The sequence below is a fragment of the Periplaneta americana genome, chromosome 16 (genome assembly GCF_040183065.1).
Source record: "Periplaneta americana isolate PAMFEO1 chromosome 16, P.americana_PAMFEO1_priV1, whole genome shotgun sequence".
In the NCBI taxonomy this organism is placed as follows: Eukaryota; Metazoa; Arthropoda; class Insecta; order Blattodea; family Blattidae; genus Periplaneta; species Periplaneta americana.
Window position 1 is genome coordinate 5,523,259 of NC_091132.1, and position 26,114 is coordinate 5,549,372.

Genomic DNA, 26,114 nt, shown 5'->3' on the forward strand with positions numbered 1-26,114 from the left:
TTACCTGACATTTGCCTTACGGCTGGGGAAAACCTCGGAAAAAACCCAACCAGGTAATCAGCCCAAGCGAGAATCGAACCCGCGCCCGTACACAACTCCGGATCGGCAGGCAAGCGCCTTAACCGACAGAGCTACACCGGTGGCCTTTTATTTAAAACTGCAAAGGGATAAATTATTCCTTGTCAAATGATGAGTAAAAATCAGAATCTTAAGTATAGTACTTACCGAGTAAAAGTGTTATCATTTAGAGGAACAATTTTTTTCTGAGAAAAGTATTCATATGGGACTAATATGGTATTAGAATCTGTTGAGGAATAAGCTGTTAAAATCTACACAGTTACATTACTTCCACTCTATGACGTCCCTCACACCTCCATCTTGGCGGCATTTTCTGTTATATACATCTCGCACAGCGTCAAATCGGCGGCCGTTTCTACGGCAGTAACTTTAGTTTCTAAAACCTGTTTGGCGGGGCAACTATTTATGAGCAACCTATGTTCAGAGCGTTCTCCTCATGCTTCAGTACATTTCTGTCATCTCGAAAGATGGTTCTGAAATAATCGACTAATCTCTTCTTGCGAAATGTTCGAAATGACCTGTCCACCTATTTTGGAAACTTAAAACTACAAAAACTTGCTGCAATATGTTATACACTACTAACAACCAGAAGTCCACACCTGTGGAGTCTAGCCGCGAAACAAGGTGGCCCGGGTTCGATTCCCAGACGGGGCAAGTTACCTGGTAGAGGTTTTTTTCCGGGGGTTTCCCTCAACCCAATATGAGCAAATGCTGGGTGACTTTCGGTGTTCGACCCCGGACTCATTTCACCAGCATTATCACCTTCATCTCATTCAGACGCTAAATAAGCTAAGATATTGATAAAGCGTCGTAAAATAACCTACTAAAAACAACCAGAAAAACATAATAGTTTGAACTACACTTCGCACAAATGAGTAATCCATTCAGTGTTCCCAAACAATTAGAAAAAAAACACAATAGCCTGCACTACATTGCGCACTAATGAGTAGTCTAATCCTTTCTGTATCTCACGACAGGCTGAAGTGAATTGCATGCATGCAACGTCCGACAAACGACTTGAACTTTTGGTGCGTACAGCTGGTGTATTGTGGGCGGTAGCATTTCTGGTAATTTCATAGAAGACGGGCACTTGGTTGAATATAGTACGTATTACCAACTTTTTTATTTCAGAGTTAAATGTTGGTGATCTTTTAGTGACTTTAAATGTTGGTTCTAGGTTTTTTATACTAGGTGTCGCCGTGATTTTCTTTTAATTTGATTGGTTATAGTTGTCATTTGTTCTAGAATTTTCGTTAATTTTTAATGGATAATGACGTTATCAGTTGTTCTTGGTTGTTTGACGTGAGTTGTGTTATGTTGTGTCTGATGGCTAAAGCTATTGAAAGTTTGTCATTTTATGATTTTCTTTCGATTTGATTGGTTATAGTTGTAATTTATTCTAGAATTTTCATTAATTTTGAATGGATAATGATGTTGTCAGTCGTTCCTGCTTGTTTGACGTGAGTGATGTTACATTGTAGATTTGTCTGCATTTGTCGAATGCGCATCATCATGCTTACGAAAAGGCACTTTTCAGTGCCAATGATTTATTTTGTGTGCACAAGGTTGGAACTTTGAAGTAAGAGGGAAAGGAAGGAATCCGTGTTCTGAAATTATTTATTAAATTTTGTGTCGATTTTGGTTTAGTTCTTTCGCTGGTGATTAAGGATTGTGTTGAATGTTGAGGAGAAAACTGTTTTTTCTGTGGTTTAAAGAAATTACTTACTGAATTTTCTGTAGATGTTATGGTGTAATAAGTGTTCGAAGAGAATTTCATTTAGTGTAAAGACGTGGTTTATTTATGCACAGTTGACTGTACGACAAAGTGTTGGTTTAGATCTTTGTTGCCTGCATGGTTTAAGGTTAGATTGCCTTAAAGCCTGTGTCATTTATACTGGAAGTGAAGTGGTTGTCGATGAAGACGTCAATGAGAATTGAATTTTATTTGGTAAGGTGATAAATTATTATGTTTTTTTTTTGTGATTTTTGGGGGTAAAGTGCGGACGAAAACTACCAGAAAAGTACTACCAACTACGAAGTTCGAATGCCACGAAACGCCAAAAAAAAATCAAAGGCGAAAAATTAAATATATTTTCATTTTTTGGAGGGCTTGTTCTTCTTTAAAAATACGAATATATATTTGATTTTTCATCTTTGATTTTGCGATGTTTGGTGACATTTGGACTTCATAGTTGGCAGAAAGTTTTTGGTAGTTTTCGTCAGCCATGTTGGATTTTGCCCGTCTTCTAGGAAATTACCGCATTTTCTGTACATTCCATTACGTCATATATATTAGAGATGGGATAAACTGCTCTTTTTAAGAAACAGTTTCGACTGTAACTGTTTCATGAACGAAACTGTTCCAAAATAACAGTTTCAAAGAAACAGTTTCATAAGAATATGTGTACAACACAACGAGTTAGATACTATAGAGAGGCTAAAGATCTCTGATAAGCGCTCCCTGCGGAGGCCAACAGTACTATGGATCGTTCCCTAAAAAACATGGCGGTCTATAGTACCGCCGGCCTCCGCAAGGAGTGCTTATCAAAGGTACACTACAACGAGTTGGTACATGTATTATATTTTTCAAATACATCAATATTTAATTTTAACATTTCGCTAGGTTTTGTAAAAAGCTGATTTATAAATGAAAAAGTAATAATTAAGACTTTGAAATTTCCAAAAATGTCCCATTCCCTCGGATTTAAATGAAATGTACCGTAAATGATAATATTCGTTGCTGGATAATTAAACCCTCTCAATAGAGGTACCATTGCCGCAGAGAATTATAAGATAAGACGGACTGAGCATAAGCGAAATATCTGTATTAATAAGTTTGTACCATCAAGAGTTTAGTATTTATTGTGTTTATAGGGCCTACTCCAATTTTCTTTTATTAATGCGTAGGGCTCTTTTTGTTAACAAAGAGGAAAGTTTGCACTTGCATCACACACAATTTGTCATTATTGTTCAAAATAAAGTAAGAACAGTTTTATTCTGCAAAAGCCTCTGCCTAGTTGCGAGACACGTGTGAGATCAATGTTTGTTTCAAATTATATTAGACTACAAGATGTCTCCATCACGCGACAATATTTGTTTCAAATTATATTAGACTACATGATGTCTCCATCACGCGAAAAGAAGTGTACCTAGCTGTGGCTCCTGTTGTTTCTGATAACAATGTTAATCGTAAGTATCTTATCGCTTCAATAAATGTGGTGAGTTATGATCACGAGTAACTTTCTATTATTGTCATTCTTTAATTATTATGTTGCATGCTAAGAGGTTATTTGTAGTTTTAATAATTGCAGTTTTCAAAAAGTTCTCTGTGTTAATTCCAATTTCAAATGAATTTTTCTCAATAACTTAATTACCGTACTGGATATATTTTTTTTAATTTTCGCCACTAACCTTTCCTATATTTTACTCCTATTAGTTACATACGTCGTCTCTCTTGAAATCACCTGGTGAGCACTGAATTACATAATTTCATATTAGGTTAGATTAGCTGTAAGGTAATTAAATTTGTGACGAAGTCAAAAAATTATTTATTTTTCTTCTGCCGATTAAATTCATCCGTCTTTAGGTGCTTTGCTTTGGTTGCATCGAGTATAGCTTGTCATTTAATATCTGGGCTATATTTAGTGAAACTAATAAAACATAGGCCTACAGCTGTTATAAAACGTAAAGTTTTGTGTGTATTTTACTTTTTACTTATTAACATAGTCTTAATATGTAGCTTAATTCACAATAATACTAACTTCATCATAGTCATTTCCTACAACATCCGAACCACGCCCCTTTGTTTTGACTAACCGAAACATGGCGGACCAATGTTCAATTGTCTTCAACTTTCTGAGATCTTTGTCCTCTCTATAGTATCTAACTCGTTGGTACAACATCAGTGCCATCTGTTTCAACTTCTCGTCTGCTTCAGGAACATGTTTCAAGGCCCTTGTATCGTCTTTAAATCAGCTGTTCAGTGTATTATGACCACGAAAGTCATTTTTCGTAGGTTACTGTTAAAGAGTACAGTAAAGAACTACAATTCAAAATGAATCGATTTTAGTAAAAGTTATGCTTATAACCCTGGGAGAGTTTAATAACTACGGGATTAACCGATGGTATTTTTCGCGGTATATTAATAATTAACACTATGTTAGGGCACCATCAACATATTCTCCATCAATGGACAGCTAATAATTAATATCAGATTTATTAGGGAGTTTGATTCGTACAATTAAATTGTGCTATCCTACATAGGCTACTGTTGCACGAAGGCCGTGTGGAAAATGGATATTATACCTATTTTCGATTGGAGGTCAATGATAGCGCTAGACATGGCCTTTGCAGACAGCAAAGAAGAGGAAAACTGTTTGGAAATTGATCTGTTTATCTCTTGGAACCATGTGGAACGTTGGAGTGATCACTGGAGCAGTGTAACACCCTTTGGAACAGGTTATATCACGAAACTGTTCCGATAACAGTTTCAATTTTGTAACAGTTTAAAAAAAACTGTTCCAGCTTTTTTTACCCATCTCTGATATATATGGAGGACTCTGTACATATCATACTTCTTGCGCGCGAACACATCCCGCCTCGTTACACACACAATCTACACTCAATCAAGACGTTAAAACACACAACACGCTCACCATATACAAGGATGATGGCATTTTCAGGTAAAAAACAGGGTTATGACTGTCCACAGTTTACTAAGCTGGAAATAGAACCGGTGGCATAGGTCAGCACAGCCTACTTCTTCTAATATTAGTTAATGAAACTTAACCCTGCGTTGGTGACGTGGGGTTTGACACACCCCACCTTGCTTTGTTTTTTGTTTGCTACTAATCACTCTGGTTTATTACGTGGGAATTCGTTTAGCTGCTTGAAATACTTCCTTCAGTATGTTCCATGTCATATTCAGTAAAAAGCCAAAAAATGAAATGGGAAATCTCAAATCTCACGTCATTACTGATGTAATTTTCTTTCAGGTCACCAGGGCAGGGTTAACAATGCCAGACTAATAATTATGTGGCTGTACATATTATCAAGTTATCTCGATCATCTAACCAGCGAATAGAGATTATAAAGAATGGACACTTCGCGTCGGTACCTTTGATGTAGCCGGACTGATTTCAATGACCTTCAAGCCAGCTAAAGCGTCAGATTCTGCTTTCTCCCTAGAGTTGGCGCTGACATCACACCAGCTAGCAGTCGACACAGCGGAAATATAACACATTCAATTAATACATCTAGGTACATTATGTATCAAATAAAATAAATTGGATCCATAAAATAATAAATCCTTCATTAACTGCAATGTCTAGACTCTAGAGTTCCTTTAGAATGAGAGTTCAGACGTTGACTCCAACAACAATTAAAATATGTAATGATTTGATAGCGCTGAAAATGGAAAAACAAAACTCTTACGAGAAGTAAAACCATATACCTATATTATATTACTATACAAATATTAAACGAATTCGATACTTAATTTTATAATGTATTATATTATTTTATAATATAATGTATTATATCTGAAATATAAAATATTATTATTACAACTAGTTTGTCACTGAGAAATAAGGAAAAGCTGTTAACTTTAATTTATTTAAAGCAAAGCGTTACTGGATTATGCAATAAGGTAGGCGATGTTTGGATCCTGTGCCTTAACTCTATTCTCAATTATTATCTTAGCATATGCTCGATTACACTACCTCTAGCGCTTGAAAGTGGAACTAGCCGCTGGCGCACAGAGAAACAAAACACAGGAAAATTCGCTCAGTGTCCATTCTTTATAATCCCTATTCGCTGATCTAACCATCTAGTGGTTACCATGTCCGCGAGTTCTGACACGCTCACTTCTGAAGAAAATACAGACCGTGTCGTACAACCCTGTCCCTGAAGAAGAGGGTTCCAGGCAAGAATTACCGGCCATTTCCCGCCTACATACAAAATGTAATTTCAAGGAACAGTACACTGGGTGAGTCCACACCTGTGGAGTAACGGTTAGCGCGTCTGGCCGCGAAACCAGGTGGCCCGGGTTCAATTACCGGTTGGGGCAAGTTATCTGGTTGAGGTTTTTCAGGGTTTTCCCTCAACCCAACATGAGCAAATGCCAGGTAACTTACGGTGCTGGATCCCGGATTCATTTCACCGGCATTATGACCATCTCATTCAGACGCTAAATAACCTAAGATGTTGATAAAGCGTCGTAAAATAACCTACTAAAATAAATAAACAATGGGGAGCGAAGTGTCGGTGGGTTCATCTCACCCTTAACTCGCAATCAAACGATCCACCAACTGCGCACTACTGCAGCCACTCTCCTAACCCACTCAGCAAAGAATTTCTGCAAAACAACGAAGTCTGGTTCAATTCCCCAGCATTAACTAGGGTAATATTTGTGGTGGATAAAATTTCAGAATGAAGATTCTTCAACGGTTCTCCTACTTCTCCTAGCTTTACAATTTCATTATATCAACACAATCTATTTCACCACATCCTTCCTCTTATTCTACTATATATAAAAATAGATAGGTGCATTATAGTACCATAGCTGAACTATGAAGCATATCTTTACACAGAACTACAGAAATGAAATAAGGCGAACACATGGCGAACAAGGGGAACAGGAGGATCACGAAAAAAAGGGGGGGACACACGAACAATTTTTTGTTGGTTATTTAACAACGTTGTATCAACTACTCAGTTATTTGGCGTCAGTGAAATTGGTGATAGCGAGATGGTATTTGGTGAGATGACGCCGAGGATTCGCCATAGATTACCTAACATTCGCCTCACAGTTGGAGAAAACCTCGGAAAAACCCAACCAGGTAATCAGCCTAAGCGGGAATCGAACCCGCGCCCGAGCGCAATTCCGGATCGGCAGGCCGACTGAGCTACGCCGGCGGCCAAGAAGAATAAGGGGAACACAAGGATACCATCGGAATACAAGGAGAATTAGGGGCAGACAAAAAAAGGGAAAAACAAGGAGGAAAGGTGGGACACAAGAAAAAGAAGGTAACGCAAGAAGAAAAGGGGAATACAAGGAGTACAAGAGGAACACAAGGATAACATTGGAATACAAGGAGAATAAGGGGAAGACAAGTAGAACAAGAGGAAGACAAGTAGAACAAGAGGAAGACGAGGAGAAAAAGGGGAAGACAAGGAGGAAAGGTGGGACACAAGGAAAATGAAGGTAATGCAAGAAGAAAAGGGGAATACAAGGAGTACAAGAGGATACAAGAAGAACAAGGAGAACATAAGAATATCAAGGGGAATACAAGGAGAACATAGGGAACACAAGAACAAGGAAAACACAGGAAGAAGAATGGTAAGATCAGAAGAACACGAGGAACACAAAATGAAGGGGAAACATGGAGAACAAGGGGATTACAAGCACAACAAGAAAAGGCAAGTAGATCAAGAGAAATACAATGAGAAAAAGGGAAAGTCAATGAGAATGGAGAGAAGACAAGGGAGGAAAGAGGGAAGACAAAGAGAAAAAGGAGCATAAAAGGAAAACAACGGAAAGGCACGGAGGATTATGAGAATACAAGGAAAACAAGAGTAATACAGGACATGAGGAAGACAAGACGAACGTGGCAAAGACAAAGAGGACTAAGGGACTACAAGAAGAACAAGGCAAAGACAAGGATAACAAGCAAAGGGGCCGCATTTTTATGTGACAGTCAATTTCCAAGTTGCTCCCCTCCCCCTCATACCTAATGAGGAAAAGACGTAAGGTAGTTCTATGTCAAAATATCACACAAGATGACATACAAGCCTTGGTGATATGCGAGAGAGATGGTGAGTCATTTACAACTTTTTCTCTATTGTTATAAGCTCAAGATTCTAGGACAGTGAATTACGTTGAGAGTGCCTATTATGAGACCTGACTCCTCAGTTGGGGTCTTTCGATCTGGAGATCTCTATTTAATGACATGGCCTAGGGTATATCCGAGGTATCTGCAAACTCACCCAACCCATGTCTGCCTCCCTCCCAAGAGCTCAGCAAGCACAAGACTCTAAGGTTGCATCACCTAAACACTCCTCTACAATAAATGTAAAAAAAAAAAAAAAACATAAAAATATATATGTGTATGATTAGTAATTCTAATTAAGCAAGTTTTGACACAGCCATTCCTACAGAAATACTAATCATGAAAACTGAACACTTTCATTTACTTAGTCTAAGCCATATTGTCTTCTTTTTATCCCACTTGGAGAGTAAAACGTGTTTGACATTTTTATATGGAAAAGAATACCATCACAAAGAACCGCTCTTTAAACCGAACAGTTTGAATATCCTCTGATTAGAAGCAAAAGTAGACATAATGGACGACTGGGGTCGAATTATTCACTGATTAACTTTACAACTTCTTTACTGTGTTATTAGAAAATTACCTGGCTGACTAGTTTCGAAGTAGGCTATTCAGAGTTCAACTAATTCGCTTCTCATTAGAATTCTATTCTTTCTACTTTGGTTAGAAAGATCCCTGAATATATTAGCTGTAAGAAAATGTCCTAATAAAGCAATGTATTATCTATGCTTTTAGGCTAGAAATGAATAAAATTGCTCACAAATTCTTTCCACACATAAGAAATTATCTGATATTGGTTATTATTCAAAATTATTATATTCATAAACTCTATGAAATATTTGTTTCAATAATTTGTAATGAAGAAAGGCCTCACTACACAAATTCTTCCTTTTGCATACCTACTTACAACACTCATGAGAGTTAATAGAATACATGGATCACAATGTTATGAACGTCGAATCTGCAGCTTCCCATATCATTAGAAAGATATTTATATTTCTTAGCAGGAAAAATCTCCAAATTCTAGATGCAAGTTTTATTCATTAGCTACTACATAGGCCCTAATTATTATAAATAATATATTCCAGTTCCTTACGGTGCACTATTCTAGAGCTATATAAGATTTCGCTTTGATTCTTACTTTGAATCTGACAGAATATCACAATATTCATCACAAACAATAAATGTAATTTAAAAACTCTACTTATGCTCTTCATCGACCCTTCATTGTGCCTTGTTCAATGATCTCAAGTTCATTCAACCAATCCCAACAAACACAAAATTGATAACTGCAATCTTAACCAAACATACCAACACCTTCCAACGGACACGCTGGCTCTACGTATTCCATACATGGTTGGCAAAAACTGAGCATTCCGCGATAAACACATTAATATATTCATACCTATTTCTTTTTATGAAGGCAACACATTTCTTTTGATAAAGACAACACACCGTACACTTAACGATATATACACTCCTTCATTTCATTTTGACGAGTTATTATGTGAAATGTAATAATAAATGAACCATATAACAAAATTATCAACACATCTTAAATTATCTAATGAAGTGACTAACCAAGAGATCACACCTGTTCCTAGCGTTCTTATCTGCACTCCATTACAATTCCGACTAATTTCAAGCTTTCCCACAAGGTGGCAACACACTTCAGCCACGTCAGACCGTTGCCTACCTTACTGTACACGAACGGGATAAAGATGATGCGGCATTATAGTTAAATATTCGGCCACAAGTTTCGCGGTTCAGCTTCAATATCCAATAGCCGTGGTTAACGAGTTCCAATCCACTTTAATAGATTTTGAATAGGCATCTTAAGTTTATAACGATCATAATCAAAGTAATATTATTATAATTAAGACTTCGCCATTTCGGTGTCTATCAGAGATGAACTGGATGTACAAATTCTCTACTTTTCCCTAATTTTTTTAATGTAGTACCACAGTATATTATATACAGTCGCGAAGCTCAATATGTAGTAAAAATGCAAACATGGGTAGTTGCCCACCACTAGGATCGCTACTATCGCCTCATCATCGCAGATCTCTCTCCTAGCAGCCGACAAAATATGTTAACACTTTCGTTGTGTTCTTTTGGAAAAATTAACACCTTCCTTCCATTATTGAAATATTAAATGCATAAAGTTAATTTGTTATTTTATTAATTATATTAAATTGCACCATAAACTGGAAGATACCTGCAAGAAATAAGTTAATATAATTTTTGTTTATGCAAAACGAACTGAAATTTACTATAATAGCTTCACTCATTCAAGATTATAGCGATAATTAACTATGAAACCAATAAATATTAATTTACATTTCCCTTTGCAACAATAATAATGGAAATATGAATTAAAGGAGTAACTTACGTGTACAGGTACTTGTAGTGTAGACTTACGTAGTTAACAAAGTGGGATGAGGTTAAGCAATAATAATCACACCAGAATTGGAAATAAAACGTGATCAATAAATTTTATTGTAACAGACTTTTTCTATGTCTCTAGTAAAGTAACAAATAAAAATAACAACAAAATTAACAGCTATAATTAAAAACATATTTTTTGAAAAAAAAAAAAAAAAAAAGTAGGCCTAAGCAATAATAATCCCACCAGAATTGAAAATAAAACGTGATCAATAAATTTCATTAAAACAAACTTAATTTTTCTACGTCTTTAGTAAAATAACACATAAAAATAATAACAAAATTAATAGCTACAATTAAAAATATATCCTCTGAAAAAAAAGTAGACCTAACCTTTATTTCTCTGGAAATTTAGCAGCCTAAGTGACAGAACTTTAACAGGTATCTAATGTCCTTTCGGTTAGACTGAAACATTTCATTGTGAAATTTAAGGATATAATGTATTCTAACAGTCACAAAGAACTTCAAATTATTTTGTTTCTGCACAGCATTCTTGTGGAAACCCAGGAACCTTTCTGAATCTTTCGGAAATCGGAAAAAGGATAACTCTGGCCTCTTTCTCTTACTGTTGCTACAATTTATAGCACTACAAACGTCTCCTCCTTGTCCCATATTATTATTCCAATTATTATATTTTAGCCATTAACATTTTAATTATAACCAATAACGAACATTTCACAAGCATCAATGTGAAAAACGCAACGAGCTAGCACTCGATAGAAATACGACGCAGTCCAAAGTTGACCATGGACAGTCTATTGTTTCTAGTTGCTAACCACTTGGAGCGCTTTATCACGAGATTTGCAAAAAAAAACACCTCAAGCTTCGCGACTGTATATAGTAGACTGTGGTAGTACAGAGAGACGAATGTTTTAAAATCCACAGTGCATTTGACTGAGATTAGAGTGTAGGACATAAATTTAAGGTACCGGTACTTACAATTTGTCAATGTTAACAAACATTAGTCATGTACGCATTGCGCCGAAGATTTAGTTTCGAAAAATGACCCTACCAACTTACTCTGTCAAAATGATTAGGCCTAATACCCTTGCTATTAGTATTGCTAACATTGGAGTGAAATATCTCTTGCCTTGGGAATTAGAACTTTCAGAAATCATTGCAAGAGACACACAGCTTAAACTTTGTACTTATCCTTTTCATTATTTTCAGTTTCCAAATATGTGTAAGTTTACTTGTTCAGTGCATATTTGCATGTTTTGGCCTTTTTGGGAATAAAAATATGCATAATGCATATTTAAGCAATTTTTAGCTCAATCATGCATATAATATAAATTTTATTCAGTATAAATGCAAGTTTTAATGGTTTTGAGTGGGGACACTTCAGTTTCTCAATTTTTATGTCCCTTAATTTAGCTTCAGGAATAAGGGTTGAAGAAGAAAAGGAAAAGAAAACTAAAGGTTCATTCAAGTCTGAACTCATAACTTCTTGCGATGTAGAGAGGTCATTCTCTGCCTACAAAAACATACTGACTGACAAGCGCAGGAACCTCTCAGAAACCATTTAGAAATGTTGTTACTTGTTAACTGAAGGGTCCAGGAAAAAAACCAGGTAAGTCACTTTTTTGTCGAGATGGAGTTTGAGGTGCCATTAGGTTCTCTATAGAAAGAACTATCTTTTAGAGGTATGAAACAGGAAAAAAAAAAAAAAAAAACAGATTAATCATGAGTTTATTTGCCTTCAGACTTTCGGCATACAGGAAAAGAAGCAGGCAAGTCAACTGTTTCAGCGAAAAAACCAGGTTTCATGGAAAAAGTGATTTACCTGGTTTTTTCCTTGGACCCTTCAACTGTGCAAAAAAAAAAAAAGTGAAGTGAAGTGAAATAAGAAATTTGGAACAAAAAAATGAAAGTGGGACTGAGGCCGGATGGTCTATGGCGAGTCCTCGGCATCAACCCCTTTGATTTGATTATCCCCCTTTGATTTGATTACCTGGTTGGGTTTTTCCGAGGTTTTCCTCAACCAAAAGGCAAATGCCGGGTAATATTTTGGCGAATCCTCGGACCTCACCTCATCTCACTACATCTCTCTAAAATATTGTAAAAAAATTGCACGAAATTGTAAAAATTGTAGAAAATTACTAAATAATTGTAAAACTATAAAAATTTGTACGAATTGTAATTGTAATATTGTAAAATTTTGACTTTTTCCACATCTTAAAGCTTCATTGCGCATGTAAGATCTATGGAATAAAATGAATGAATGAATGAATGGATGAATGAATGAATGAATGAATGAATAATGTATTTTTCGCTTGATCATGCATGTTTCATAGTTTCATAGTGCATGAATGCATGCATATTTTAGGATTTTATAGTGCATGAAATTCTCGTCTCTACTTACAAAGTAATTTCTGGAATCGAGCTTAGATTGAACAAATTTTAAATTACGTAACAGTAGTATTAAGTTAATTATTCTCAAATATTAATTAAGAAAACTTTCGGCGAATTACCAATAGAATCACCAGAATTACAAACTTCATCTATACTAATAATAAATCTGTAACCGAAATTTTTCTGGTAATTTTCGCTTTTCTAAAAATAATTGGTGTTAACACGTATAATTAACCATCCTGAGACAAAAAATCGCATTTTTGAAATTTTTGTATGTATGTCTGTCTGGATGTTTGTTACCTTTTCACACGATAATGGCCGAACCGATTTCTATGGAAATTGTAATATAAATTATGTTCGTTCTAATTTAGATTTTAAGTTATATGGGATTCATAATACTTAATTTAAAAGAGGTTTATAAGGGGGCCTGAATTAAATAAATCGAAATATCGCCCTGACTTTTGGCTTTCATTAAAATGTTACATATAAACGATTTCCGATAAGTTTTACTCTATACAAAATTTTGATAGGACTGATATTTAACAAGATACACGAGTTTTAAAATAACAATGCTTTTGTCAGCGCCGCCTCAGATTAATACACGAATAATACAGGTAAAATTAATAGCTCTATTTTTATTATTTTATTACCTTCTAATAGCATTAAATTCAACTACATATCGCTCAGTCATCGTTAGTTTCGACAGTATATCAACTTTTCTGTGCGTAGGGTCTGTTTTAATCATGCCGTATCATGCATTTGTGCCCAGTCCTCGATTCTCTCAGGAACTTCTGTAATGACATAAAGCCTATTACCATTGGAAGGAACTACACTTTCCAAATCGATTAAATAGTTTCCTAAGATTGCCTCATACAAACACACAAACATTCTCTTTTTATAATAATATTCAGTATAATTTCAAGGGAAAAATTGTTCCGGGGCCGAGTATCGATCTCGGGACCTCTGGTTGAACGTACCAGCGCTCTGCCAACTGAGCTACCCGGGAACGCCACCCGACACCGTCTCATCTTTTCCAAGTCACACAGAGTTTGTGTGCACTCGATGTGGGTCTCTGGCGTTCGTCAGCCCACGCGAGTTGTGTGGATATAAAGGGAAAAGTTGAGACGGTGTCGGGTGGAGTTCCCGGGTAGCTCAGTTGGCAGAGCGCTGGTACGTTCAACCAGAGGTCCCGGGATCGATACCCGGCTCCGCAACAATTTTCCCCTTGAAATTATTCAAATCTGCTTTAGAGGGAGCTTTACTTGAAAGACTAGATTTGCATAAACTATTCAGTATATTATAAACACTTATGAATAATTAACATTTGAGGAGAAAAATTCGTTCCGGCGCCGGGGATCGAACCCGGGTCCTTGGTTCTACGTACCAAGCGCTCTGACCACTGAGCTACCCGAATTCAATCCACAGCACCGGATCTAACTCTCCTCCTACAGTGTTATTTCTTTTGTGGCCTGACTCCAAGTTGGGCATATGCGTTCACGTTTATATTCCAAGTTAACTGCCATTATACAAGGAGCGCACTCAGCTGAGTGACTAATGGCCGGGATTCCGCAGTGAAGTGCACAGCAATCCCATATAACCTAAAATCTAAATCTAGACGAATTTACTAAAGATGTTATTATTTTGGTCCAACAGAATAATATCTGTTATGGTGACAATTAATATTTGAGGAGAAAAATTCGCTCCGGCGCCGGGGATCGAACCCGGGTCCTTGGTTCTACATACCAAGCGCTCTGACCACTGAGCTGCGCGGAATTCAATCCACAGTACCGGATCTAACTCTCCTCTTTCGATCCCCGGCGCCGGAGCGAATTTTTCTCCTCAAATATTAATTGTCACCATAACAGATATTATTCTGTTGGACCAAAATAATAACATCTTTAGTAAATACTTATGAATAAGTCGGCATGTGTAGCGAAATCGGTATAGTGCTGGCCCTCTGTACTCGAGGTTGTTGGTGCGATCCCGGCCCAGGTCGATGGCATTCAAGCGTGCTTAAATGCGACAGGCTCATGTGAGTATATTTACTGGCATATAAAACAACTCCCGCGGGACAAAATTCCGGCACACTGGCAACGCTGATATAACCTCGGTAGTTGCAAGCGTCGTTAAATGAAAAACAAAATTTTAATTTTCAATTCTCTAAGCCCCCCCCCCCCCCCGTTGAGAATCATTGCGTTAGACAACCATTAAATAACCTATTAAAACAGAACCCATTTCGATGCAAAATAAAATACCTACAACCTTAGCATGTTCCCCATTGAAGTTTTATAAAGCATCGCAGCACTGCCTTGTATATGAGAGTGAATGCTGGATAACAAGACGTAAAAATAACAGTGGGTTCTTATTGTTATCTAGTCTTGGAAACGACATTTTTACGAGCCATAAAAGGATGTTCACGACTATAACGTAGTAAGGATGAAGTCACGAGGAACGAACTAAATATTGACCACGTTTTAAAGATGAGTGCCACGTTAGTCAGACTTACTTTCTCACTATATCATGTTTTACGCATTGCGTAACGATTCAGCTCCTTTACTATGCTGCAAATTGTATTACATCCATACTTTATTTTCTTTAACTATAATTGCATGGTGAATTTGCAAAACGACTTAAGTCCCTAGAAGTAGTTTTGAGAAAATTAAAGAAAACTGTTTTTAGCCTCGCTGAATCATATATTGTTACAATATAATTTTTTATATGTAATAGATATGTAAGAGAAATAGTTTTATTATAAAAATTCATACTTTTTTATTCCTCTTCAGGTCGTAAAAAATTTAATTATCTTCAGGACTTAAGTTGTTCTGCAAATTAACTTCAATCCTGCATCATAATTATTAGGTTACCGACACACAAACATGTTTAACTAAATGTATTTATACCAAAATCATAAAATAACCTTATTGCAGTTGTTGAACAACATTATTTTGAACAATTTGTTAATCACAAGAGCACAGACAACTCTTAGGAGTGTTATAACGAGACCACAGCTTAGTTTCATCTTTCAATTCTTTGTTGTCTCCCATGCTATAATGTTTTCGTAAAATGCATTCACGTCTTCTTCATCACGAATGTGCTTAAGCATTTTACGAATATCTTGAATTTTGGTTTCATTGATCGAGGATAAACCACTGTGTTGGAAAGTGTGGAGAAAGAATGATGTTCAAATGATCAAGAAGTAGAAAGGGAATTGGTTGTGTCATTGGCTGAATAGAACTGCCTACTGAAGGATGCACTGGAAGGAATGGTAAACGTAGGATAAGTTCGGAAAGGATTACCAATGACAACAGACAAAAAAACAATTAATTGTCAGCTGAGTGTATGATTAAAATTACATATTAAGTTTCTTCAGCACTTGACAGGAAAAACAACTTAAGTCCAGGACTAAAGTCGTTTTATCCCTTAACCAAAATATTCTGCTGCTAATAAAAACTATACAAAAGTCCTGGATTAAAGTCATTATGCTACTAAACGATGCCCCTTGCACGCAGTAACATAATTATGCTCTCAACTCAAAACCCCCAAAATGTGGACTTAAGTCGTTTTGCAAATTCACCATTCAATTCAAAAGACGTATAATTAATGAAATATGCCTAATTTAATAATCTAAACTAGAAAATAAATTTACTTTTTCTGGATTGAACACTAAAGGCAACTGCAAGAAATTTAACTTCATTTATGTAGTCTATAATATAGACGGCCGTGATGGGAGGAGCAAAACAATTTTTTTGACGTCAAGAGTTCTGAAAACATATCTCTCCACGAATATCTATAAATAGATTTTTTGTAGCATCACAATGTTTTATGTGCCGCAAAAATTAGAAATGAATTAAGTGAATATAAAGAAATGAGGAGTAGACCTAGCACTCGGTAGTGTAACAGCCCCCTTGGGGGCAATCTACGTAACCCTATTTGAACACGGGGCCGCTAGTTTCATGGTCCAACGTGCTAACCGTTAGTCCACAGTTACCAAATATCTATCAAACTTCAAATAGTGTTGCATGTTAGTAGCAGTATGTGAGTGTAATCATCGACAAGGCAAGCCAAATGAAAACCTTAACAAATCAGTTGCATTGTTTATTGCAAACAAGTGCAGTGGAACTTTGTCATTTGCTGTCTCATATGAAGCATAAATGGAAGTATTAGGGCCTACTATAAAAGTATTGTGATGCTTAAAAAAGAGAATATTTCGAGATACAACTTTTCAGCATCTCTGATACAAGAAAATAAATATTTTGGACTTGCGTCTCCCTGCGCGCAGCGATCTCCTAAAGTATTGGTTCGATTATCCATATTCAGTATCTACGATCTACATAATAATTTCTGATGCGTATAAAATATAACAATTTTTACCATAAAATAACGAGCCTTGGTTAAAATAACACACAAAATGTCAATATACCAGAAATTGTCTCTCGATCAGAATCACTATACGATATTTCTTTTTGTCTTACATAGAATAAAGACAGTGGAACGATAAAAGTTAGTACCGTAAGTACTTGTAGTTATTACAGAATTGTTTCCACTCTTTGTTCCGAAGTTTCAAGGTTTTATAAGCTCCAAAACATGTAAGACGTTTTGCTTTGCGTCAGTAAGCAATCCAAGCGATTACAAGAATATTCTTGATTTGTTTGCAATAAAGAAATATTAATTATAGCAAGTGGCTAAAGAAGTGTTTTTTAATTAGTTGGGTGTCCTGAAAATACGAGTAGGCCTAGAGAAAATCACTGAGTCATGTAATATATTATTTTTTCATCGCCATTTGAATATTTGCAGAAACACATAGATCCTAATAACATTTTTAAAATGTACAAATTTTAGTTACGTAGTTATGAAAAATAAACTGAAATGAGCTAGGCCTACTTGTAAGCACCGTATGTATGTACGTTTCCAGAAGGCGGTGGTTGTAAGTTTCAGTGGTTTCCATAGTAACAATTTACCAACAAGATAAATGAATGAGAATATAGCATAATAGATAAGATATTAAAACATTATTACAAAAATATCCCTAGTCATTTTTAATGAAATTGAATTAAGGGCGCATTTGCTACTATTTTAAATGTTTATAGACTCCAAAAACGGCCCAGGTCAAGTGTAATAGACACAAGGATAAAACACCAGTTTAAACGGAAATAGCTGACATGTGTTATTCTTTTTTTTTTTATTGTTCTCCTGAAAAATAGCAATTTTGACAAGGGTTGTTTTTGTAATAATGTCTTCATATTATTTGTAGTTTTGTTGCTGATGACAGCAGTGAAGAAACCCACAACCATATTAATATAGATGGGTCGAATTTTAGCAGTAGAAGTCAGTAGTATTCCAGGAATTAATACAAATAATATTAATAACAGTACAATTAATATTAACTTTCGTTAACAGTCAATAATATATCACTGAAACTATTTGGAATTTTTATCATTGGTTATTAATGGAAAAAATGCGTTCCGGCGCCGGGATCGAACCCGGAACCCCCAGTTCTACGCACTGAGTGCTCTATGTTTGCATATCTGGGAACTTTACGGGTATCTAAGGTAAGTATTTAGTCCAAGTTTCTTTTATATTTTGAAAAAAATACAGTTGTCAGTAATGTTTTTTTTTTTTTTTTTAAGAGACAGTGATAAAAATTTATAGGTAGTTTCCTTGTACTCGGTACTCCTTACATAAGTCGTTTTTGTGTTAATACAATGGTTCTTTTCTGTAAAGAATTTTAATACTTTGTCACTATATGTGATTTTAGCCAGTTTGTATTATATTTTTGGTTAAGGAAAAATATAGCCTACATCTTTTATTAATATAAAACAATGGCTCACTTAACGGTTTATGTAACGAATACCGGGTACTAGGAAACTTCTAAATTATATTTTAGGTAATGGTTATGAAAAATACAATTTGTATCTCCTTATCTAGGAGCACTATATATATATATATATATATATATATATATATATATATAATTTGAAGTGGTAATGGAAATTACGGGAAAACGGCTGAACGGATTTTAATAAATGACCCCTCATTTTGAAGCTTGGAACCTAAAGTTTTTCAGAAAAATAGTAGTTTTCAGTGAAATGTCAATTTTCCTACATCATTTTCCTATTTTCCGAAATCCATCTTTCGTCAGTTTTGAGAACTAATTAATTGCATTTCAGAATAAAACAAAACACACACTACAGTAAACAATAGACTATTACACCAAGGCCATGACCTGCAGGATTGCTGACATAGAAGTCATATGGCTCAGATTTTTCACATCATAATGCCAATATGTCGATCTTCATTTGTGTAATTTTTTGATAACGTATAAAAAATAATTTACAGGTCTGATTCTGCGGTGTGTAATTTTCTGAGTACAGCTGTGTATTGGATATTAAAAGCTACAAAACTTGAGGTGGTTTGGTGACATTACTGTATTACTATTAGAAATTATTATAGTTAATGTCATGATGTGATTATTTTTCATTAATTATACATATTAATGCTATATTGATGATTTGAAAGTGAAACGTTTTGGAGAGAAATATGTTAAATTAGATGTTCATTTCTATAATTTACTAAGTGGCGGCTATATACTTAATGGCGGTGTGGTGTAGACATTTATATGCGTCATTCTCTTCAGTATTGGCTCGAGAGAGCGCAAAAATTACAGTTCCTAAGGAAAAACCACAAGGTATTACCACAGCCTACTATATACAGTCGCGAAGCTTGAGGTGTTTTTTTTTTTGCAAATCTCGTGATAAAGCGCTCCAAGCGGTTAGCAACTAGAAACAATAGACTGTCCATGGTCGACTTTGGACTGCGTTGTATTTCTATCGAGTGCTAGCTCGTTGCGTATTTCACATTGATGCTTGTGAAATGTTCGTTGTTGATTGTAATGAAAATGTTAATGGCTAAAATATAATAATTGGAATAATAATATGGGACAAGGAGGAGACGTTTGTAGTGCTATAAATTGTAGCAACAGTAAGAGAAAGAGGACAGAGTTATCCTTTGTCCGATTTCCGAAAGATTCAGAAAGGTTCCTGGGTTTCCACAAGAATGCTGTGCAGAAACAAAACTCTTAATTTTGAAGTTCTTTGTGACTGTTAGAATACATTATATCCTTAAATTTCACAATGAAATGTTTCAGTCTAACCGAAAGGACATTAGATACCGGTTAAAGTTCTGTCACTTGGGCTGCTAAATTTCCAGAGAAATAAAGGTTAGGTCTACTTTTTTTCAGAGGATATATTTTTAATTGTAGCTATTAATTTAGTTATTATTTTTATGTGTTATTTTACTAAAGACGTAGAAAAATTAAGTTTGTTTTAATGAAATTTATTGATCACGTTTTATTTTCAATTCTGGTGGGATTATTATTGCTTAGGCCTATTTTTTCAAAGGATATGTTTTTAATTATAGCTGTTAATTTTGATGTTATTTTTATTTGTTGCTTTACTAGAGACGTAGAAAAAGTCTGTTACAATAAAATTTATTGATTACGTTTTATTTCCAATTATGGTGTGATTATTATTGCTTAGGTCTATTTTTTTTCAAAGGATATGTTTTTAATTATAGCTGTTAATTTTGTTGTTATTTTTATTTGTTGCTTTACTATAGACGTAGAAAAAGTCTGTTGCAATAAAATTTATTGATCACGTTTTATTTCCAAATCTGGTGTGATTATTATTGCTTAGGCTTATTTTTTTTCAAAGGATATGTTTTTAATTATAGCTGTTAATTTTGTTGTTATTTTTATTGGTTGCTTTACTAGAGACGTAGAAAAAGTCTGTTACAATAAAATTTATTGATCACGTTTTATTTTCAATTCTGGTGTGATTATTATTGCTTAATCTCATCCCACTTTGTTAACTACGTAAGCCTACACTACAAGTACCGGTACACCTAAGTTACTCCATTAATTCATATTTCCATTATTATTGTTGTAAAGGGAAATGTAAATTAATATTTATTGGTTTCATAGTTAATTATCGCTATAATCTTGAATGAGTGAAGCTATTATAGTAAATTTCAGTTCGTTTTGCACAAACAAAAATTATATTACTTATTTCTTGCAGGTATCTTCGAGTTTATGGTGGAATTTAATATACTTCATTAAAATAATAAATTAACTTTATGCATTTAATATTTCAATAATGGAAGAAAGGTGTTAATTTTTCCAAAAGAACACAACGAAAGTGTAACATATTTTGTCGTCTGCTAGGAGAGAGATCTGCGATGATGAGGCGATAGTAGCGATCCTAGTGGTGGGCAACTACCCATGTTTGCACTTTTACTACATATTGAGCTTCGCGACTGTAGGCCTATATAGTAGACTGTGGTATTACTTACTGATGAAATAAGAGACCTAGAAAATTTTGTAGTCTCCTGATCATTTCAGCAAAATCACTTAGCAGGATAGGATAAAATGATTTTACCCTCTACATTTCAAGCTCTCCATGCAGCAGCTATACCAAGATGCTATATCTATTGTTCGAAAGCATAGCAAACTTGACATTTTTTTAACTTTCACCTACAATCCACAATGACCTGAAATAACTATTGCTTTACTCCCACATGAAAAACCCACTGATCGTCCTGACATTGTTACTTGCGTTTTCGCGTTGAAACTGAAAAATTGAAGGTGGATAGTTTCAAGAAAAAGTATTTGGCATAAAAACCATTCAGAGGGAGTGTGTGTCATTATTACGAAACCAAATAACTTTCAAAATGTCTGGTATTCTTAACTGAAAATAAATCTGAAAAATGTTTATTTGAACGTCTAATGAACGGAATTTGCAGCTTGCTGCACAAGCCACTAGTATGATTTTATTTGCGTGTACCTTGTAAATGATAGTCCAATAAAATAAATCATAAGCAGGTAGCATGATAAAGAACTGGAGTGTCGCGACACAGATAGTACGTCAAGAGAAAGTGCTGAGTGAACAGTTGAGCGATTTTCCGCCACTCGGCTCTGTAGGATCAAGGACAGCGAGATGGAATCATGACGCACCTCGTGTTACATTGCTGCGTAACCACAGCGGATGAAATGGATTAGCTGAAGTATCACAATCCACAAAGAATGTTGCTATGTGATTAGCACGTGCTGACGCACTTAGCAGGTGAAAGTTCAAAGAAGACTTCAATGATACCAGGGGCGGCTTTCGAAGAGGGGCTGCGGAGCTGCAGCACCCCCCGACATTTATGGCTCTTGTCCCGTTTTATGTTGCGAAAAACATTTATTATACAGTCTTTATTTAGCGGCTGGAATTAAAAAAAAAATTCGCTCTCAATGACATGCACGTAATAGTTAGTGAAGTCACTTCCTCCCCTGGCGCTGCCAGAGCGAAACCAGAGACAAGGACTATAGGGTGAAGCCACTTCCTCCCCTGGAGCTGCCAGTCTCGTCTCGGATGCTTTGCGCGTTAGTTTTACCCCTCCTCCCTGCTGCCCCTTGCCATGAATCCGGAGTTTCCAGGCGCTGCAAAATTTGCAGCAGTTTGTCAGTAGCGCGCAGTTTTAATTACATTTTCTTTAACGTTGTGAGTATAACAAGTGCAACAATGTTTCATTCTGTACAATATTTACAGTCTATTCAGTTCAGAACCTTAACAATTCAGGAGAAATGTGAAATTAAGTGCCCATCAGTTGAATCTCATAATGGAAAGAGCCGCTAAACAATATACAAAGGCTCGCATATTTTTTGCTGATTTATCCAGTATCCCTGCTTTCTTCTCTCGATCTCCACACAGTCTGTATTAGATTAATGTGTTTCAAAGACAATTCCATCAGCTGGAGCAACGAGAAAAATTTAAAATAAGAACAGTAAATGTTGTTCATGAGAAAAAGGAGCCATTGCTAGAATGTTTTCAAACCATAACAGAATCTGAAACATCTAACATCACAATAAATAAGGCAAGCGCCCTGGTGCGTACTCTTGAATATCCCGAATTCAATTTCTGGCTGTTATTTTTTTCATTTATTGATGTATCATGTATATATATATATATATATATATATATATATATATATATATATATATATATATAATACAACCAACTACAACATCGCCAGTTAGATATTTCTAAGGTTTAAATCTGCATACATATAAAAAATTAAACTATGGTTTATTTAACGACACTCGCAACAGCAGAGGTTATATCAGCGTCGCCGGTGTGCCGGAATTTTGTCCGTAGGATCCTTTTAAATGCCAGTGAATCTACTAACATGAGCCTGTCTCATTTAAACACAACTTACAAGATAAGGCGCATGGAACTAATCTTTAAATAAAGTAAGTTGCTTGGTTTATTTTTGTATGCAGCCCCCCCTTAATTCAATACCCACGAGCCGCCACTGATGATCACCTATTCCCTAGCGACTAAAGCCTCGTTCACACTTTTCAAGTAATTTGAATTCAAGTCACTTGAAAGACGAACTTGAAAAGTGTGAACTATGTTTCAAGTTGACTTGAAATCAATTAACGGCTTGAATTCAAGTTTCAAGTGAAGCTGGATCCGTTTCTACTTTTTACTTGACTTGAAAAGTGTGAACGTCACTTGATAACTTCAATTCAAGGAGAAAAGAGCAGGAATTTAAATTAACAGCTATTTTAAGAGCGTTAAATTAACAGCTGATTGTTTTTCAGTTCTACAGGGAACGTAAAAATAATAGGAAACAGCAGTAAGTGAAATAATGACCAAATATTTGAGTTTCTGAAGTTGTATAAAATTCACGAAGGCCTGCGGATTATAGAAACTGCAAAGTTTCGTAATAGAAATGCAAAGGAAGGAAGAGTTCATTGAAGAACTGAACAGCAGAGATTTTAACGTGGACACAGATGAGATAGCCTATGAAAAATAATGTAAAACTATTAAACTATAGATAGAAAAGAAGTGAGGAAGATATGAAGGATTAAGAAGAGAAGAGTGTTGCTTGAAGGGATGACATTTATCGCCGAAACTGGCATGGTTCAATGTGGTGGATAGATTTTTGTGGGGGAACTGTAACAGCTTCAAGATAATCATTTTCAATTATAGTAAATCAGACTCGCTTATATTATTATTACATTTGCGATAAGAATTATTAAATCTGCTTGAAGATTTCACTTATTCTATTTGTAATGGTCAGTGGTCGTGTATTTCTCTTATTAATATAATTCCTACTGAACAACGCGTCTTCCATTTCTTCAATATATTTATCATTTCCCTGGCACGGAGGTTTGCTACTACAGAAATTCCTAATTGCACAACATCCATGGACGCCATTTTATCCTACTTGAAAACAAAATAACTTGAATATGTCTGAACGGCGACTTGAATTCAGGTACTTGAAAAATGTGAACGAGGCTTGAGTCCTCAGTTATGCTAACACGTGAGAGTTCAAAGACGATTTCGAAAAAAAAAAAAAAAATTGGGATGTGGCTGTGTTGGGGACACGGGTGTGGGTTTTTCGGGTTAACGTGAATACGTCTGGCTTAATCGACAGATCTAGACGAGATGTTTCGTTTGGCACCAAAATCAGCGTGCTAGCACATCAGAATCTCGAGATATACTGCCCGGAAATTTTCGCCCACGCCCAAAATGGCCGCCAGTTGCCAGTGGGCTTTTACCCGCGTCTCGCGCATGCGCGGCGCCAACTCAAGATTATGCTCGCATCGTAATCGTATACCCTACCGAATGAGATCACATTTATTTCAATTGTGTTACTAGTCACGAAGTTATAGTGTCAGAATGAACCACCCTGCATACGTTACATCGTCGTTTCCATCCTGCTCAGTGGCGGCTGGTGGTTTGAAAATATGGTGGTGCACAATGGATATCGAAGAGGAGTTAAACATACTTTACTTTAAAGTTTAAAACCATGTATACCTTAGGGTGTATACATATAAAGTTAATTTATATGCAATTAATAAGTAAAATGACTAAATACAAGCATACCTATTTATACAGAAAGTCCAAAAGTGGAAGGGGTCGTGGGCGGAGCTCTCTATATTGCGATATACCCTCATGAAAAACATTTGAGCACAGAATCGTTATCAGAATGCTACGAAGTACCAAGTGCAACATTTTCGTTCATAAAATTCAAATGCAGCTTTCGTAGGCTGTCGGGAGATAGCAGCACTTATTGTAAGAATGACAACTCTTAGAACTTTAAAGCAAAATACAAGCTCCTTTATGTATTGAGCTGTTTGTGTGCATGTAGATTGAAAAAGTAATATGCGAAATATGCGACTGTCCGTTGCACAAGCCGAATGAATACATTTTTCATGCTCATTACTTCGGACAAATGTCTAGTTGAAACAGATACTTTCCCAGTGAATTTAGTTTCTTCTGCACTGACGTTGGTGTCCATGTCAGGGAGTGCGACAAACCGTTCTCAATGAGGAAAGCAGTAGACCACGCCTCTAACCCCCCTGTCCCCGCATTAGCCGAACATCTCTATAAACTGCCTTCCCTAGGTTTTCAACATCTTTGCAAACCAAGAGGTTCGGAGGCTCCTGCAGACGTACAAAACAAGACGCCAGCTGCAGATAGTCATGAATGAAAATTGTAAAATAAAATTATATTTTTAATAGTAACAAAGCCGGGAGATTAGGAACATTACTGGGGGGTGTACAAACCTGCAACCCCCTTGAGAAGCCGCCACTGATCCTGCTGCTCCTTATGTCAGACTAATTTTGAAGTCGTATTCACGTCACTCTCTCAGGTAAAGAGAAGGCAATTTACGTAAACAGGAGTAACATTCTAAAATTCCTTTTCGCAACGAAAAGTTACATTTGTTCGGATCAAATTTCTGCACATTTAAAGAGCGGAACTAAAATTCCTTCAATCAATTATTATCATAAGTCGGCCTCGGTAGCGTAGTCGGTATAGCATTGGCCTTCAGTGCTCGAGGTTGCGGGTTCGATTAAGTAAGTATTAAGATTTTTTTATATGTTCCATATTCTAACTGTGAAGCTATGTACGAATACCATGGAATGTAAATAAATACAATACAATACAATAATACATTAGCTTTTACAATGTCCGACTGTAATGAGAAAGACGTCAGAAGATGTGGACGAGCACGTACAACGACGAGATGGGAAAGAACGAGATGATAGAGGAGAGTGATATTTGGTGATGCGAAAGGTAATAAGGAGGAGGTCGAAGGATGAGGTAGACGGGGAGGAAGTGAGGAAGCAGGCGAAGAAAGAAGTCTGAATTGTGAATTAGAACTAGTAAAACTACAGGGACATCATTTTATTTTTACTAACATTTTTAATATTAACCTGGCTATACCTTTAGAGAACCGGAAATACAGATTGGTACCCCCTTCCACGACTGTAGTTCGATGATACTGGCGTAAAACACAAACAAATCACTCTATTAGATATGGGAGGGAAGAAAAGTAGTTCATCCATTTACGTAAACTAGG

The 26,114-nt window shown here is 35.9% G+C and overlaps 1 protein-coding gene across 3 annotated transcripts in view; it reads right to left on the reverse strand.

Moving 5' to 3' along the window:
• Window positions 1-9,608, reverse strand: part of Pgant5 (polypeptide N-acetylgalactosaminyltransferase 5) — a 69,024-nt gene extending 59,416 nt beyond the window's left edge. For 2 of the 3 annotated variants that reach the window (XM_069848981.1, XM_069848978.1), the window contains exon 1: window positions 9,489-9,608. The gene's annotated coding sequence lies outside the window, so the exon portion shown is untranslated. Of the gene's footprint in view, window positions 1-9,312; window positions 9,465-9,488 lie in introns of those variants that run through there. The other variant, XM_069848979.1, reaches the window with a different exon arrangement.
• Between the last annotated feature and the right edge of the window lie 16,506 nt (window positions 9,609-26,114).